We start from the raw sequence: 16,080 nt of genomic DNA, 5'->3' as shown, positions 1-16,080 counted from the left end.
TCCTTTCCATTATACAATAGAAAACCGGACATTACAATTCAAACAGTTACTCAGTACTTGAGCATCTTTTCACAGAATACTTTTTTACTCTTACTTGAGTAATATTTTGGATGAGTACTTCTACTTAAGTAGTATTATTTTGAAGTACAGTTACTCTTGAGAAATTTTTTTGCCTACTCTACCCACCCCTGGTTATTATCTCGTGTTGTGGCTGTTAAAGGGGTCATCCAGACACATTTTTCATTAAATGTTAATATGATCTTTAGGGTCCTAATGAAAAGTTTGTAATATATTTAATTAAAAATTCTCAATGGTTGTGTAAAGAAACACTACTTTTAACTGGTAAAAACTAGCTCTGTTCTCAGCCTGTTTCAGTACAAGTTCCTTTAAATGCTTATGATCTCTGCTGAGCCCGCCCCCCAGTTCAGTGGGGCGTGTCTTCACAACACACGTGAGGTAAAGCCACGGGAGTGTAGTCCAGTGCGGGCAATGCTTTGGACTGCATTACCCACAAAGCATTGCCCACAACGCAGTGTTAGCTTTAAAAACCAAATTCAGCCACTGCATCCTCAGTGGCTCAGATGTCAGTAGTGAATGATGACTGCTGTGTTCGCTATTACACCCAACAACTGTACACCACACTCGCTTAGACGGCATTTTGCTCCAGCGGCGAAAAACAATGGCCGACGGCTTCTTCTCACTCGGGGCGGGTCTTTGCTAAAACACCACTGTCAATCAACTAGTGTAGGAGCGGCCTCTTGTGGTGTGGCGTCACATCGACAGGCATTTGCGATTGGCCTGATTTCAGAAGGGGGATGTTATTGTAATAAATGAAAAGAAAACCACTGGGCGGCTCTTTATCATCTTAGAGTGGTTGTGTACGCACTCTCCTAACACACAGTTCAGTCCAAACAGCTTAAAAAAGTGCATGTAGGCCTGTATAACCCCTTTAAGCAGGCACCACATAAAGCCTTGGAATGTGCCACATCGAGGGTTTATATAGGTAAAGTTTAAGGTGCACTGATCAAGTGTTTTGCATTTTTGCTGATTGTCTGTCTAAGGGCAGGGTGTTGCCTGGCAGCCAACGTTATAAAAGCTCCTTTAGGGTGTGTTTAAGCAATATCATATAAGAATGGGTACTGTTGTGCTTGAATATCAGCATGGCTGTGATGCAAGAGTTCCACAAGCACCATCATTAAATGGTCAAATAATCACATCTTCTGTATCTGGTGACCAACAGTTAGCAACCGATTGTTAGTGTAATTAACAGGGATAAAATATAGTTTCAAATTCTTACTGGTACTATGAAGCCAAAAGTTGAGGAAAATAAACTATGAATGTGGTGGACAGTCCTGCAAATGTCATACGTTTCTCTTAAAGAGGTCCTATTATGCTTTTTTAAATATTTTCTTTCTTGCAGAGTGTCATGTAGCTGTATGTAAACATAAACTGCACTATCTGTGACGCTGACAGTGCACGATAAATGGAGTTTTTGTAGATTAAAAAAAAAGAATCGGCTTACATTCGCCTAAACGAGTCGTTAGCAAATCGATTTTTACTCTGTTAAGGATCCACGTCACTCCGTAACATATTTGCATAATGCCCACCCATGTTCTAAGTCACGAACAACGTGCCCACCCACATTCTACGTCTTGAACAACTTGCCATCTTACAATTAATGTTACCACACTCTTGTTAATGTGACCGAGCATTTATGCCAGGTTCGCTTAAACACTTTGTAATATATAAAAACAATAAAAACGTGTTTAACTTTTTTAACTGTTTATTCTCCACCATTTACTGAACAAAACTGAGCTTAAAACTCGCGAAGGGCGCATGCGCCGTGCCACTGGGGGGGGAGTAGTAGTAATCGTGAAACAGCGCTGCAGTTATTGGTTTGGATGAGAGAAGGAGAGATTGTTGTGGATCATTTTCTTTCGAAGATTTTTTTTAACCGGATTATCTTTGACTGGATATACAAGAATAATACATATTCTATGGATTTCTCACCCTCTGTCATCGGCCTCTCGGACTTCATTAACCCCAGTGAGACCGAACGATATTCGGTATACTCTGATAACACGCATACAATAAACATGGACTTCAGACATTTTCCACTCACTCGCACACATACCGTTTATTATATACAGTATAGTTTGTAAATATTGTACATTGTACATGAAATATATCTTTGTTTGGTTGTTGTGCACCTTTTTTGTTTACTTTAGTTTTGTATAATACACGTTTGTTTTATCTAATTGTTTGTTTGTCCTTTTTGCTCACCGGCCTTTTAACGCAACACCAACACAAAGATAAAAGACCTCTCAATTTTTGTAGCCACAGTTAATATAAAATTAGCTGGTCGTTACACGGTAAAACCAACACCTTCTTTTCTATGTATTGACGGGTCACCAGAGCTGTCGTTCAGTTATGGTAATGGGCGTTTCGTTTTCCGACACACGCTGTAGCGGTTGACCAATCATAAATCATCGCACCATCTGACAAATCACAGCGGTGAGGGCTCACAGAAAGGAGGGGTTTAGACAGACTGAATCTTTGAACGAGTCGTTTACGAATCATTTAGAAATGGGGTAAAATTAAATCTATTTTTAGAGAAAACTAAAGTGTTTTTTTGACCTTGCATACATGTAAACCTGTTTTAAGAGACTCATTAAGCAATATTAGCAACCTTAAAATGGCATAATTGGACCTCTTTATTTTAAATGATCCTGCTTTAGAATGAATCCCAAATAGTGTTAAATAGAAAGCTGTGTAGGGTTTGTGTAGGGTGCCCTTCATAAGTGGTTAGAGATGGGTTTGGGGGTTAAGCTGTGTGTTAGAAGCTTTGTAGACATAAATAAAAGAATAGAGATTGTTCAGAGGGGATTTAGAACAACTTCGAAGCAATTGCAAAGCAGACAAATATTAAATTCAGTTCACTTAAATTTTATTTGTATAGCACTTTTAATGATGGTCATTGTCGCAAAGCAGCTTTACACAATCAAAAGAAAATGTGTATGAATCAAAATGCTCAGATTGTCCCTGATGAGCAAGCCAAGAGCTACGGTGGCAAGGAAAAACTCCCTGAGATGGCGAAAGAAAGAAACCTTTGAGAGGAGCCAGACCCAACAGGGAACCCATCCTCATTTGAGTGATAACAGATAGCAGGAATTGCTGTTAGGCGGCTAGACATTCAGTCTAACAGATGATGTCCCTCTCATGCATAGTGGTAACTACAATGGACAGCTATTGAAAAGCTGTTCTCTTGTATATAAAGGTTTTTTGTTTTTTTTCGTTATAGTTGCATACACAGTAGGCCAACACAGTGGATGCTTGTGTATCATTCCATACACTGCCATCTATTGACCAGCCATGTTAAGTGCAATTTTTTTCTAACCCAAATCCAGGATGATCAACAGGAATTCAGAAATTCAAAACATCCCAGGAATATCTTGGAAATCCTTCTACAGTATATAGCAGGACACCCCTGCAGGTAAAAAATGCTAGCATCAAGTAACATCTAAGGATTAATATAATTTTTAAGATTTCCAAATATTTTGAAATGTACATGCAATTAATCTTGCCTCCACTAAACTGGACATCATGTATCAATGGCTATATTTTAACTGCAATTCATACTATTACTGTAACTCTGTTGTTCTTAATAAACCTTATCTGCAGTGACAGTGACCATTTTTTTGTCTAAATCAATTGATATTTGTTATTAGAATGTAATTAAGTTTGTTTTGCATATTATCTTTATGAAGTGAGAAACAATTAGTGTCTTTATATTTTGAATTCAAACGCAGGGTGTGATAGAAAGGCCTACAGGATAGTGGAGCATATACCATCTGAGTCAAGTGAGGATGTCAGTGGCAGTGATGATGAATGGGTGCCCCATTAATATTGTTCTTGTTAACATAGGCCTGAAGCATGTTTGAACATTACATACTGCACCTTTAAATGAACTGCTGGTGTTTAACATGTAAGTTCATCTTTTTGTATGAGTTCTTAAGTGAAATAAGTAAATATGTAAAATGGTGTTTAACATGTAAGTTCATCTTTTTGTATGAGTTCTTAAGTGAAATAAGTAAATATGTAAAAATATGTAAAAATAAGTAAAAATAGATAAAATCTTTTCAGGTAGTTAGTCATAAAGAAAAGTTTATCAGCCCTAAGTATTCCTGAAACAGTGCTGATCAAGATTATACTGTAGTTCTATTGCAGAGGTGGACCACTGACATGATGGTATCTGCGGTCATTATGGCTATTAATTTAAAGCACATGCAATAGTCATCTTGCTTTGTACCAGCCTTACATAATTACTCAGGCTTTGTGTTTGAGTAAATTAAAATGGCTGTAATTTCTAAATATTGAGAGTGACTTCACTTACATCGTGTTTCATTTCGAAACAAATGTGCTGGTGTACAGAGTCCAAATGTAAATAAAAAATAATAATAATGTGTATATATATATATATATATATATACATACACACACACACTACCGTTCAAAAGTTTAGGGTCACTTTCTAACTCCATGATCGTTCCTGATATTTATTTATCTCTACATTGTAAAGAAATGCTGAAGGCGTCCAAAAAAATGCATTAATCTCCTTTGAACAGTTAATGGTGAGATGTTTCTGCTACTTATGCTTCATAACGCCTCTTATGTGAGGTGCTGTTAATTGGTCATTTTTCAGGCTGTTGGTCTCACCCACCTGGGATGGCCTTCATGAGAGCCAGTTTCATTACGGTGGTTGACGGATTTTGCAAATGCACTTGACAATACTGTTCTTGCAAGAACTATTACTGTAAGGCTGACCTCTGTGTCTTAAAATAACTGTTGTTTTTGTTCTTACATAATGACCTAAACCCATGTGTGTTATTTTATAGTTTTGAAATCCCCAGTATTGTTGTAGAATGTAGAAAATAAATCACTAAACAAAAACAAAGAAATTTGCAAGTGACCCCAAACTTTTAAACAGTAGTGTGTATATACTAACACACACACAATTTATTACATTTATTTTTAAGTATTAAATGTAATTTCTCTCATTTATCTTTCTGCACGGTTCACAGGGGTAATAATTATTTTGAAAATCTATTGGAATAAAATTATCATGCCAGCCAGACAAAAAGTGTTCAAAAACCGATTTCTGCACCTGACAGGATATTGTCAGAAGAATTCAGCAGCAGGTGTTGTCCACTTTAATCAGAGGAGGGGAACAAGATGGTGTCCAGAGAACCAGAGTAGTTAAAGAATATATAGTTGCAAGCAACGGTGAGCGGGCTCAAGCACCCTGCGCCATCGTCACCTGGGCGCACCGCACAACCTGTCTGTCTTTTGAGCGTGTTAAGACCTACAAAAAGCCATCGCTGCCTGGGTGAACCGCATAAATCGCACACTTCACACAATGACCGATTAGGGCTGATGTCAGCCTGGGACCTAAATATTTGTCATATCAATTGTGTGTGTATAAGTTTGTGCGTGCTTGTGTGTGTATGTAAAAGATGTGTGGGTTTGAGTGTTAACATTTGTGATGTGTATGTGTGTAGAATAGTGTGCATTTGTGCAAGGGTGTATAAGCTATGCAGCAAAATCTGATGTGGGGGCCCCTGAGGGCCTTGGGCCACACGACTCTCAGGCATCCTAATGCCTGCCAATTTTCATGAGTTTTTGAGCATGTTAGGACTACCAAAAGGCCCAAAAAGGTGGGGAAAAAGATCCTTAGAAAAGCAAGAGAGTCCTGCTCACCCTATAGTGCTTGGGCCCCAATAATCACAGGACTCCAACATTCGGTCCTTCCACAAAACTGAGGGATGGAGCTATGGTAGTAAGTACAACCATTAGGATTACCTGATCTTTTATGGATGTGGCAGTGAAAACTTATTTAAAATTTCACCATTTTTCCTTTTTGTATAGACAAAATACGCTTTGTAGATGTTCCATGTAACAAGTGCCAATAACATCACTGTTAAAATGAGGACTAGAACTTTAAGAGCCGTGAGGGTTTCCTCCTGTTCCTGCAGCTGGACCGACGGAGCAGTCATGATGTCCACCAGTCTCAGCTCATACGTAACCATCTGGGTGATATAATCTCTTCCCTTGGACTTCTCTACAGAGGTGCAAGTGTAGTGCCTGGCATCACTTTCCGAGGCATTGAGGATCAGCAGGTTGTTGTGCTGAATCTGGTATACGTGGGAGTTTTCAACTGGGTGACCGTTTACATGCCACTGCACTTGAGCCAGGTTCGATCCTGGTTCACACAGCAGGCTGACCGTGTTACCCGGGTGAAAGAATTTAATGATCTTGGTGCTCTCTGTAACAATAAAATAAACATGTTCATTTAGTCGTCTTAGAAAGTGTCAATAATAAGTGCATTATTGACAAAGTCACAACTAATTTAAATCAGTTCTACTGCATATAGTACTGTGCAAAAGTCTTGAGCCACCACTCATTTTTTCACATTTTGTTTTATAAGAGGCTTCCTAAAGAACTTTTTGGCCCTCATTTAGGCACTTTCAGTCCAGTCCCTCCACCTGGCCAGTTTTAGAGGCATAGTTTTATTTGTTAAGCCACTTAGTGACCTATAAATCATTCAAGCATAAAAAGAGCATGATCAGGCCAACTATTAATATATAGTGCTGGGTGGTCTCTCAGACTCTGAACCACCTCACTTTAAAAGAAATACAGAAACATAACAGAAAATACAATATATTAAAACATTCCCACTTTAGACTTAGGCTAAGTTTTCTTCCTTACAAAACTACATTACAGCATGATAGAAGTGGATGCTCAGTATTGTACCTGTGTGTATCTGGGTGAATGCTGTTTACAGCAACACAGCTGTTAGAAATGAGGTCCCAGCCGCAGTAGGGGTCTCTGGCCAGAACACAGTCCATACAGGAAGTGTAATGGTCACATGCACTAAGTGGCATCTGCACAGCTGCCACCTCTGAGCCTGCGTACAGCTGCCCCTGACAAAATATGTACACCAGTTACTGAAATGCAGCAGAAACAGAATCAACTGAAGTCAGTATAAAGATTACAAGTTGGAGCAAGAGGAAAAGTTCTGATGGGTCCATATCGACCCTATTTTAGAGGGATATGCACATCAGGGTAGGAAGGGAAGCGCATAAAGCGATGCCCCCATCAAGCACAGTGAACAAGCCTTTGAAGGCAGGGTTATGATCTGGGTTTACTTCAGTTGGTCAGGTCAGATCTACAAAGCAACCGTGGACAGAAATACATTTTATGACATTGCATAAGGTTGTTGAAACAATGACATGGCAAATCCGCTCTGTAACCAAAGCTAGAAGCGAACCAAGGAAATATTAAAATGTATGACTTTGTGAAAGATGTTTAGGGATACTGCCCAGCCAAAAAAAAAAAAAAAAAAAAAAAAAAAGTCACACAAGATTTCATTGACCGCCTTTAGTGGTGCACAGCTTGATTCTGAATTCACGAGTTAAAATGAAACCACACTTTCACTATTTAAATGTTGGAAAATGTCTGTTCCATCACATAGGGTCAATCTGGGTTCGTCAGACGACATGACCATTACCCATTGCTCCAAAGTTCAATCTTTATAATCTTCAGCAAATTTGTATGCAATTTTGTTTCTGTCCAGTCTTACTTACAGTGTTTCCTTATTGTGGAAATGCCCTTACTGTACTTTTACTATTAAACATAGTTGTGCTTTCTAGTTGTGCCATAAACTCCTGAAATAGATTCAGTGAGGACAAAAAAAAATAAAAAATGTACATGTGTTGTAAGGCTTACCACAGTGCTGGAGAGACGCAGTATCTTCACTGGCTCAGAATGTGCCAAGAGCTGCACCTCCTCAATGATCACCATCTCTCCGTTATAGTTGACTGCTTTCAGCACTGAGCCGCTTGCTGTTACAAACACACATTGATTTGTGAGTGCTTACAGTATGTAATCACTTATACATACTAAACTTTGCCATCCTTGATTTGTTTAAAGGTATTTTGGTTAGACTGTTGTAACTCAAATATTATAAGTGTGGAAAAAAAAATCTAAACATTACACCAATTTGGTTACCTGTTCCAATAAACATGACCTGGTGGATGCTCCCATCCAAAGCAGTAGTGCTGGCCACCACTATCGACGTAAATGCAGCTCCTTTCTTCACCAGTAGAGGTTGCTTAGAAGACGGCTCAACTGCCTGATCCATTAGAGGTCTGTCTCTGATGAATCGGAGTGTTTTATCAGGCAGGTCCAAGGACTTGAAAAAACCCTTTCTGCCTTGCTGCATCGTTAATACACTAGAGAGAGAGAGAGAGATAAATTATCACACAGCAAAGCAGAAGTGAGGTTATAAAAAAAATGGTAAATAAAAATTTAAGTTGTTACAGTTATTAAAATCTGCTGCTGAAATTTCACATTATATTTGGCTAACATGATAATCACTAAAGCCACCCTTGCATCTGGAGTTACTGTCCTTGAAATAAAAATAAAAAAAGACTTTAACTAATGCCTTTTCGTCACATACTGTAAGGTGTTGGACTGTGTGGGCTGAGGTGTGGCAAGGCATAGACACAGAGGGGGATGAGGTGGCAAACAAAGTCTTTTAATAATAAGCAAACCAAACAAAACATGAACAAAGGAAGTTGGCTTTACATTGGAGCATGCTACTGTATGAACAGAACTCATAAAATAATACTTAAACATACATTGACAAGGGATTACACAAACTAGTACAATACAGACAGGGATACAAACCAGACGAGACAAGACACACTTAATAGACTAGAGGACTAAACACAAGGGACTATACATGCAAGGGGCTAAACACACACAAGACAGGCTTGGCTAGGCCTACTAGCTGTTATGCACATTAGCTGCTAAAATAGATAGTAGCTAAACAGAATAATTGCTAAACTGGCTAGTAGCCAGACAACCAGGAGACGAACAGACTAGGAACTCTAAAGGTTAGTGGCTAAACAGGTTAGTAGCTAAACAGACTATGATCTAAACAGACGAGGAGATTAGACAGACTAAGATCTAAGCAGGTTAGTAGCGCACAGGTTAGTATTTATACAGACTAAGAACTACACATGCAAAGGAGGTTACTTACACATGAGGCTAAACACAAAAGGCTAATTCTCCTAGAGGCCAATCCGGCTAGGAGACAAAGAGACATATAAATTAAGACAAATGCAAACTTAAAGAGCTCCATAAACCAAATGCCAACTATAACTAATCAAACTAAAACAGAACATAACCAGACAAAACAAATACCCACTTAACAGAACTGAAATTAACGCTCTCAGTTTTCCAGAACAACCAGCTATTTATAACGAGATTAATGAGCTACCTTGTTCAGGTAAGCACCCACATCACCTGACCGAGGTGCCTTCTGGGAAACTGAGTCTACCAACAAAAACTACAACACGAACACAGTGCCCTCTAGTGGTGAACACTCACACTTTTATAATTCGCTGTAGGTAAGGTAAAAATAACTCACCGCTCCGGGCCGGGGGTCAGGCACGTCTCCATAGTACGTTATCCATTTTAGATTGGTATTGATATTGACCATGGTTTTGAAGTTGCCTTTCGAAAACACTTCCCTGATGTCTTGTATCCCGTAGGTGCAAACCATAGAGTACTGTGACGTGTCCCTGTTGGTCAAATCACAGTACAGAAATAAGTGTGTTAGGAAGAAGATTAATTAAAAAGCTGTGACATCTTAGTATTTGACAAATCAGAAGAAAAACAAACCATTACTGCTTTTTAAATTTGACTGGTTTTGAAATTACTTTGCAGTAAACCAAAAAATAAGTGTTCCAAACCGCATATTATAAGGATCATATTATAAGCATCGATATTTAGTACATACTGGTGTATGCAGTATGACAATGGCAACGAGGTATAGCATTGTCCTAATTAATTAATAAACATTCTGACCATAGCCTTCTTGTGGGTGATGTTATTGAGGTCCAGGGCAAAAATGGCCTCTCGAGCCCCCAGGATGAGCACACCCATGTCTTCCCTCAGAAGCATGGTGGTGTAGTTCCACACACCCTCCTCTTGAAAAACATGCCCTCCATAACCTAGCAACAGCAAAATCAGTTTTTAGTACTGAAACAGTTATTGGAAGGGAAGACTTGTGCTGCTTATAATAAATAGAAATACAAAGAAGTACAGCAGAAGACTTTTTATTAATTGGAAAAAGATAATTGGTTATTCAGTAACTCAGTATGCACTGTATTATTTGTACTGAATTCACGAAGTCTGCAAAGTTTAAATGACCAACAATGCTTCATTTTATTATTATTAGTAGCAGTAATAATAATAATAATAATAATAATAATAATAATCATAATATTTTTATTACATTAGTATTATAATACTGTGAGTAATCTTCCACATCTGCAGTAAGAGATTCTATGTATGATTTTAAACAGATTATTTTTAATTACATGACTTCCACAAATAATCGCTGTGCTTATAATTTATTGCACATTTTGCAGCAAAGTCACAAACTGGATTTTTAAAATCAAATAATATAAATGAAATAATAATAATAATAATTTACTTACTGCTCAGTGTAACTGTTTTCCGTGGTGTGCCATACAGAGGCCAAACCTGGCCAGAAGTCACTACAGCTGGACCCCAACAAAACAGGATGAGGAGGAACAACATTTCCTCAGCACTTCAAGTCTCTTCTTACACTATAAGGCCGCTCTTATTTTAGGGTCAGAGTGTAAAATACCTGAATTACTGCATATCCGTCAAACAGAACAAAAAGGTAAAAAAGATTGGATTATTGACCATTTCACATAATTGAACAGTATATAGTGCACAACAGACTGTAGGTAATATACTGCATATAAACTAATGCACAAATGCATTTTGTGACTCACATAAGTCAAATGATTCACAAATTTACTGTATTTAACATTTAAATATAAATATACAGTACAGTATCCACAAAAATATTTTTCAGTGTCCACAGAGCCCAGAGGCCCAGGGCCTTCAAATCACTCTCCAAAGCTGAGCAAAGTACCTGACATTTTGATGGTTTACATCTAATTATTTTATACATCACATAGTGAATTATTTTATTTCAAAAGTTGTAACAAAATATATATATATATATATATATATATATATATATATATATATATATATATATATATATATATTATTTTTGCTAAACTTTGGCAGGTGTTGATGAAGCTTAGTCAGGCAGCATTGAAGAAAAGAAAACTGTGCCGCTGTCTACAATTAGAGCTTATAAATTGTTTAACTGGCACAATGCACACAAGTTCAAGATTATTCTTGGTTATTCTTGGTCATTGGTGAAAATATACACTGGACTACTGCTGTAAGTCATGAAACACAGTTCATGAAATCGAAACCACCATGTCATGATATTCTTCTCTCTTTACTTCTCACCAATCGCCTGCTTAAATTTCTAACCTTTTTTGTGAGTTATCGTTTTTGTTCCTTTTTTTAAGCTGCAACCTTTCTGTAGATTAATTTTGCTGTTGCATATGTTATGTAGTACGTATTATTTTTTATAGCTTTTTTTGCATTTGTTTTAGGCCATATATCTTTTTGAAAAAATAGACAGTGTTTCTGGATTCCCTGGGGGAATCTGAGCTCAAAATACGCAAATGCATTGACAGCACAAGATACCAATTACACATTTTCTTTTCCATATATATATGGACATATGTATGGTTCGACAATGAAACTGAAACGCCTGGTTTTAGACCACAATAATTTATTAGTATGGTGTAGGGCCTCCTTTTGCAGGCAATACAGCATCAAATCGTCTTGGGAATGACAAATACAAGTCCTGCACAGTGTCCAGAGGGATTTTAAGCCACTTTTCTTGCAGATTAGTGGCCAGGTCACTAAGTGATGCTGGTGGAGGAAAACGTTTCCTGACTCGCTTCTTCAAAACACGCCTAAGTGGCTCAATAATATTTAGATCTGGTGACTGTGCAGGCCATGGGAAATGAACTTCATTTTCATCAAACCACTCTGTCACCAGTCTTGTGTGTATTGGTGCATTATCATCCTGATATACAGCACCGCCTTCAGGATACAATGTTTGAACCTTTGGTTGCACATGGTCCTCTAGAATGGTTGGGTGGTCCTTGGCAGTGATGGGCCCATCTAGCACAAGTATTGGGCCTAGGGAATGCCATGATATTGCAGCACAAACAATCACTAATCTATCCCAATGCTTCACTCTGGGCATGCAACAGTCTGGGTGGCTTCTTTGGGTTTTCTCCACACGATTACTCTCCTGGTTGTGGGAAAGACAGTGAAGGTGGACTTATCCGAGAACAATACATGTTTCACATTGTCCACAGCCCAAGATTTTCGCTGCTGAAACCGGCAAAATATTATAGAGCCTTTATGAGAAGAAGTAAAGCATGCAATGTGTCATTGTGGAGGAGTGAGACTCTCCCATTTACTACAAAGATATTGAGTGTCATCTGGTATATTTGTGTGCAATGTATGCTATACATATGTAATTAATATTTTTGTTGAAAGTTAGAAAAATGTATAGTTCGCAGAGATTTCTACAGGATCAGCCTGTGTGGTTCTCAAAATGTCAAAATCCTCTTTTACGCTGTTTTAGGTAGTGGGTGACGTCATGACTTGCACTGCGCGCGACCGGGGAAACATGGGAGCACTGAATTTCGCGAAACACCTGTTACCCCAGCACAACAATACAATAGCGCCATCTACTGGACTCTCCAGTTCCACCAGGTCAAACCCCGAACAAAAATGAGAAAACCATCCGCGCGCGCCGCCCGCGCGCGTGTGTGCGTGCCTTTACAGTCTTTGGCTAAGTGTAGTTTTGAGTATTTAACCAGTTCCATGATTAGTTTGAATTTTATTTAAGATGTGTAACTTTATAGACTGAAACGTTAACGGACAGATATTGCTTTAGGGTGGACAAAACAATAAAGTGGAATAAAATAATAAAGTGGACAAAACAATAACAATACAACAAACAATAAAGTGGACAAAACATAGTGACAAAACAATGAAGACAGCAATCTACGATAAAGTTAAATCTTGCCCTAAGGAACTGGCGAAAAAACAACGATGTTGACAAGGACTAAAGATAAATAGAAGCAAAAAATAATTTGTTGATATAGTGGTCTTAAACACGAAGCGTTTTTCTGTATTTTTATAAAGCGGTAATTTAGCTCACACAGAAAGCTGAACGAAACAAATTTAAATAACTACTTGCCATGTAAAAGAAGCTTAAAAAGAACAATTTATTGCGTTCTCATTTATGCTATTCTTTGCATTAATACAATCACAGCGCGTTAATCAATATACACAAAGATAACGGGCCCTAATAATGACCCTATTCCACTTTACTCCAGACATATAAGTGGAATCTTACCTTTACATGCAGATCAAACGGTCGTGTGCAAACTCAACGTCCTGCTAAAACACCCGACTGTTACTTTGTCCACTTCAGCATTATGATCACGTCACAGAGTTTAAATAATTTTCTTCTTGCGTCTAGTATTATTACGTATGACGGAAGATCAAAAGGGGCGTGTCCTTCCCTGATAGTGACGTACCAGGTGACATCACAAACGATGTGATCAATCAGCACACTGTGTGGCACTAGTGGCGTAACACATGATACGCAGCTATGGTTTTTGTTTATGCTTTGCCAAAATAGTTATCACTTCAGGATGGTCAAATAACTGGCAGGCGTGACTACCATTACCTTCGAATAATAGTGTGCGGTCGACTTGCTGCCACTTCTCATGTTGCTCTAATGTTTTGATAAGGAAAGGAGGCATTAAGGTTTAATTATGATGACTGTTTATAGTGTCTTACATAAGTGACCCCAGGAATTAACATATTTTATGACTATTCTACAACATTAAATCATGATCTTTCAAATAATTTGACAAGACAATTTGGAATGAGAGATATAAAAATTCTTCAAAATGTGCCGTTAAAATAATTAACTTTAAAATGGCATTGTTGAATATTTTCTCAGAAAACAACACTAATTCTGTAAAACCTAAAACATTTTATACCAAGTACTCCTAAAATTTAAATGTAATATAAATATAATAAAGTTAAAAATGTCATTGTCTTAATTGTGTTATTGCAACTCGTTAAAAAGGAATAATTATTTAATAAACAAATACTTTAAAACAGAGGAGTGAAGTGAATAAACATTACTGTAAACTCTTTTATTCCAATAAATATGAGAAAAATTAACACTTATATATACAAACACATACTCACCACTGTCCTGTACACCTTTCCTTTCATTCTCGGCGATACTCTTTTATCGCACAACACACCTGAAACATTTCTCCACCCATTCCAACCTGCCTGTACCCGCCTTTTCACCTCCTTTCCACACTCTCCGTTGCTCTGGACCATTGACCCTAAAGTCCTGCACCTTCTTTACCTCTGCTCCCTGTATCCTTACCGTTCCTCTTGGGTTCCTCTCATAGTCATAGTCCATGGAGACTTCTGTTTAACCTCATCTGTCATCCTGTCCATTACCAGAGCAAACAAAAAGGGGCTTAGAGCCGATCCTTGATGCAGACCCACCTCCACCTTGAACTCTTCTGTCTTCTGTATTACACATCTTACGTCCCCCCAAATTATTTTTTTCACAAAATGTAGAAACACCAACGTTACAGTTTTATTATATGTATAGTTTTTTTCTCAAATATCTTCAATGTACAGACAGTTTTGGACAACTTCAGTTTTGCTCCCACTTTTTGTGGCAGTAGTTTGGGGGCGGCCTCTACCTGTTCCAACATGACTGTGCACCAGTGCAGAAAGCAAGGCCCGTGAAGACGTGGATGAGAGGGTGTGGTGTGGAAGAAATTGACTGGCCTGCATAGAATCCTGGCCTTAACCTGATATAACACCTCTGGAATGAACTGGAGCGGATAATGCAAGTCAGGCCTTATTGTCCAACACCACTGTCTGGCCTCACAAATGCGCTTCTGGAAGAATGGTTAAAAATTCCCATAAACACACTCCTAAGCCTTCCAAGAAGAGTTGAATCTGTTATAGCTGCAAAGAGTGGGCCAACATCATGGTAAACTGTATGGATTAATAATTGGATGCTACTCAAGTTCATAACCACCTGAAGGGAGGCGAGGGAATACTTTTGGCAATATTGTGTAATTGCCTGCAAGATGCCTGTGGTAACAGTACACATTAAAAACCACTAGATGGCGCCTGTCATTTGATGACGTAAGTAAAAAAAAAAAAAACAGACCGTATTCAAACTTTTTATTCCAGTCTTTACCCAATTCCAGTAATTTCAAATCTCCTTAATTGTTTTCATCTCCTTAATTGGCTTCATGCAGCCCAGTAATTTGACGCTTCTGCAATTGTGACTATTTTGTCCAAGCATATACAAAATGTTACTAAACAGTCCTCTTTCTTTTTCAAAAACAATAGCTGTGAATTTAGTGCAGCGCTAGTGCCGCACAGAGTGGTGATTGGTCATTATTTGTGACGTCATGGCAGTCACACTCAGGGTACGTCACAGGCCCCTTCGGGCGTCATACTGTACGTGACTATGATTTAGGCTCTGTGACGTAAACATAATGCTAAAGTGGTCCGGTTACAGTTACAACATTTTTTTTTTAAGTAGCAGAAAATTTGCGAGGCACCAGACAATTTGTTCTGCATGTGTAGGTAAGATTCCACATATATATCTGGAGGGAAGAGGATTATGGTACTTTTTAAGGCATGTTATCTATGTGTATTAATATCGTTAATATCGGTGATGTTTTCCCGCCAGTGACTTGGGGAAGGATTTATCTTTATTGTGGATTACTGACAATAATTGTGCCTTTATTATTTCGCCGTTACGCAATAGCCACTCTGGAGCAATATCTATCCGTTAACGTTTCAGTCTATAAAGTTAAACGTCTCAAATAAATGTAAAACTAATATAGAAATTGGTTAAAGTTTCAAAACGACACTCATCGCCAGGCATTCACGAGTTGGCCAGATAGAAATGGATGGCTCCCACGCTAAGCGCGTCCAGTAGATGGCGGTATTGCATTGTTGTAC

At 38.2% G+C, this 16,080-nt stretch overlaps 1 pseudogene; it reads right to left on the bottom strand.

Moving 5' to 3' along the window:
* Nucleotides 1-4,503: 4,503 nt before the first annotated feature.
* LOC128513456 (semaphorin-4E-like) lies at nucleotides 4,504-11,042 on the bottom strand (annotated as a pseudogene).
* Nucleotides 11,043-16,080: the final 5,038 nt, after the last annotated feature.

The sequence above is a fragment of the Clarias gariepinus genome, chromosome 25 (assembly GCF_024256425.1).
Source record: "Clarias gariepinus isolate MV-2021 ecotype Netherlands chromosome 25, CGAR_prim_01v2, whole genome shotgun sequence".
NCBI classification, from domain to species: Eukaryota; Metazoa; Chordata; class Actinopteri; order Siluriformes; family Clariidae; genus Clarias; species Clarias gariepinus.
Note: the sequence above shows the minus strand (reverse complement) of the source record. Positions and strands in the feature narration are given on the sequence as shown.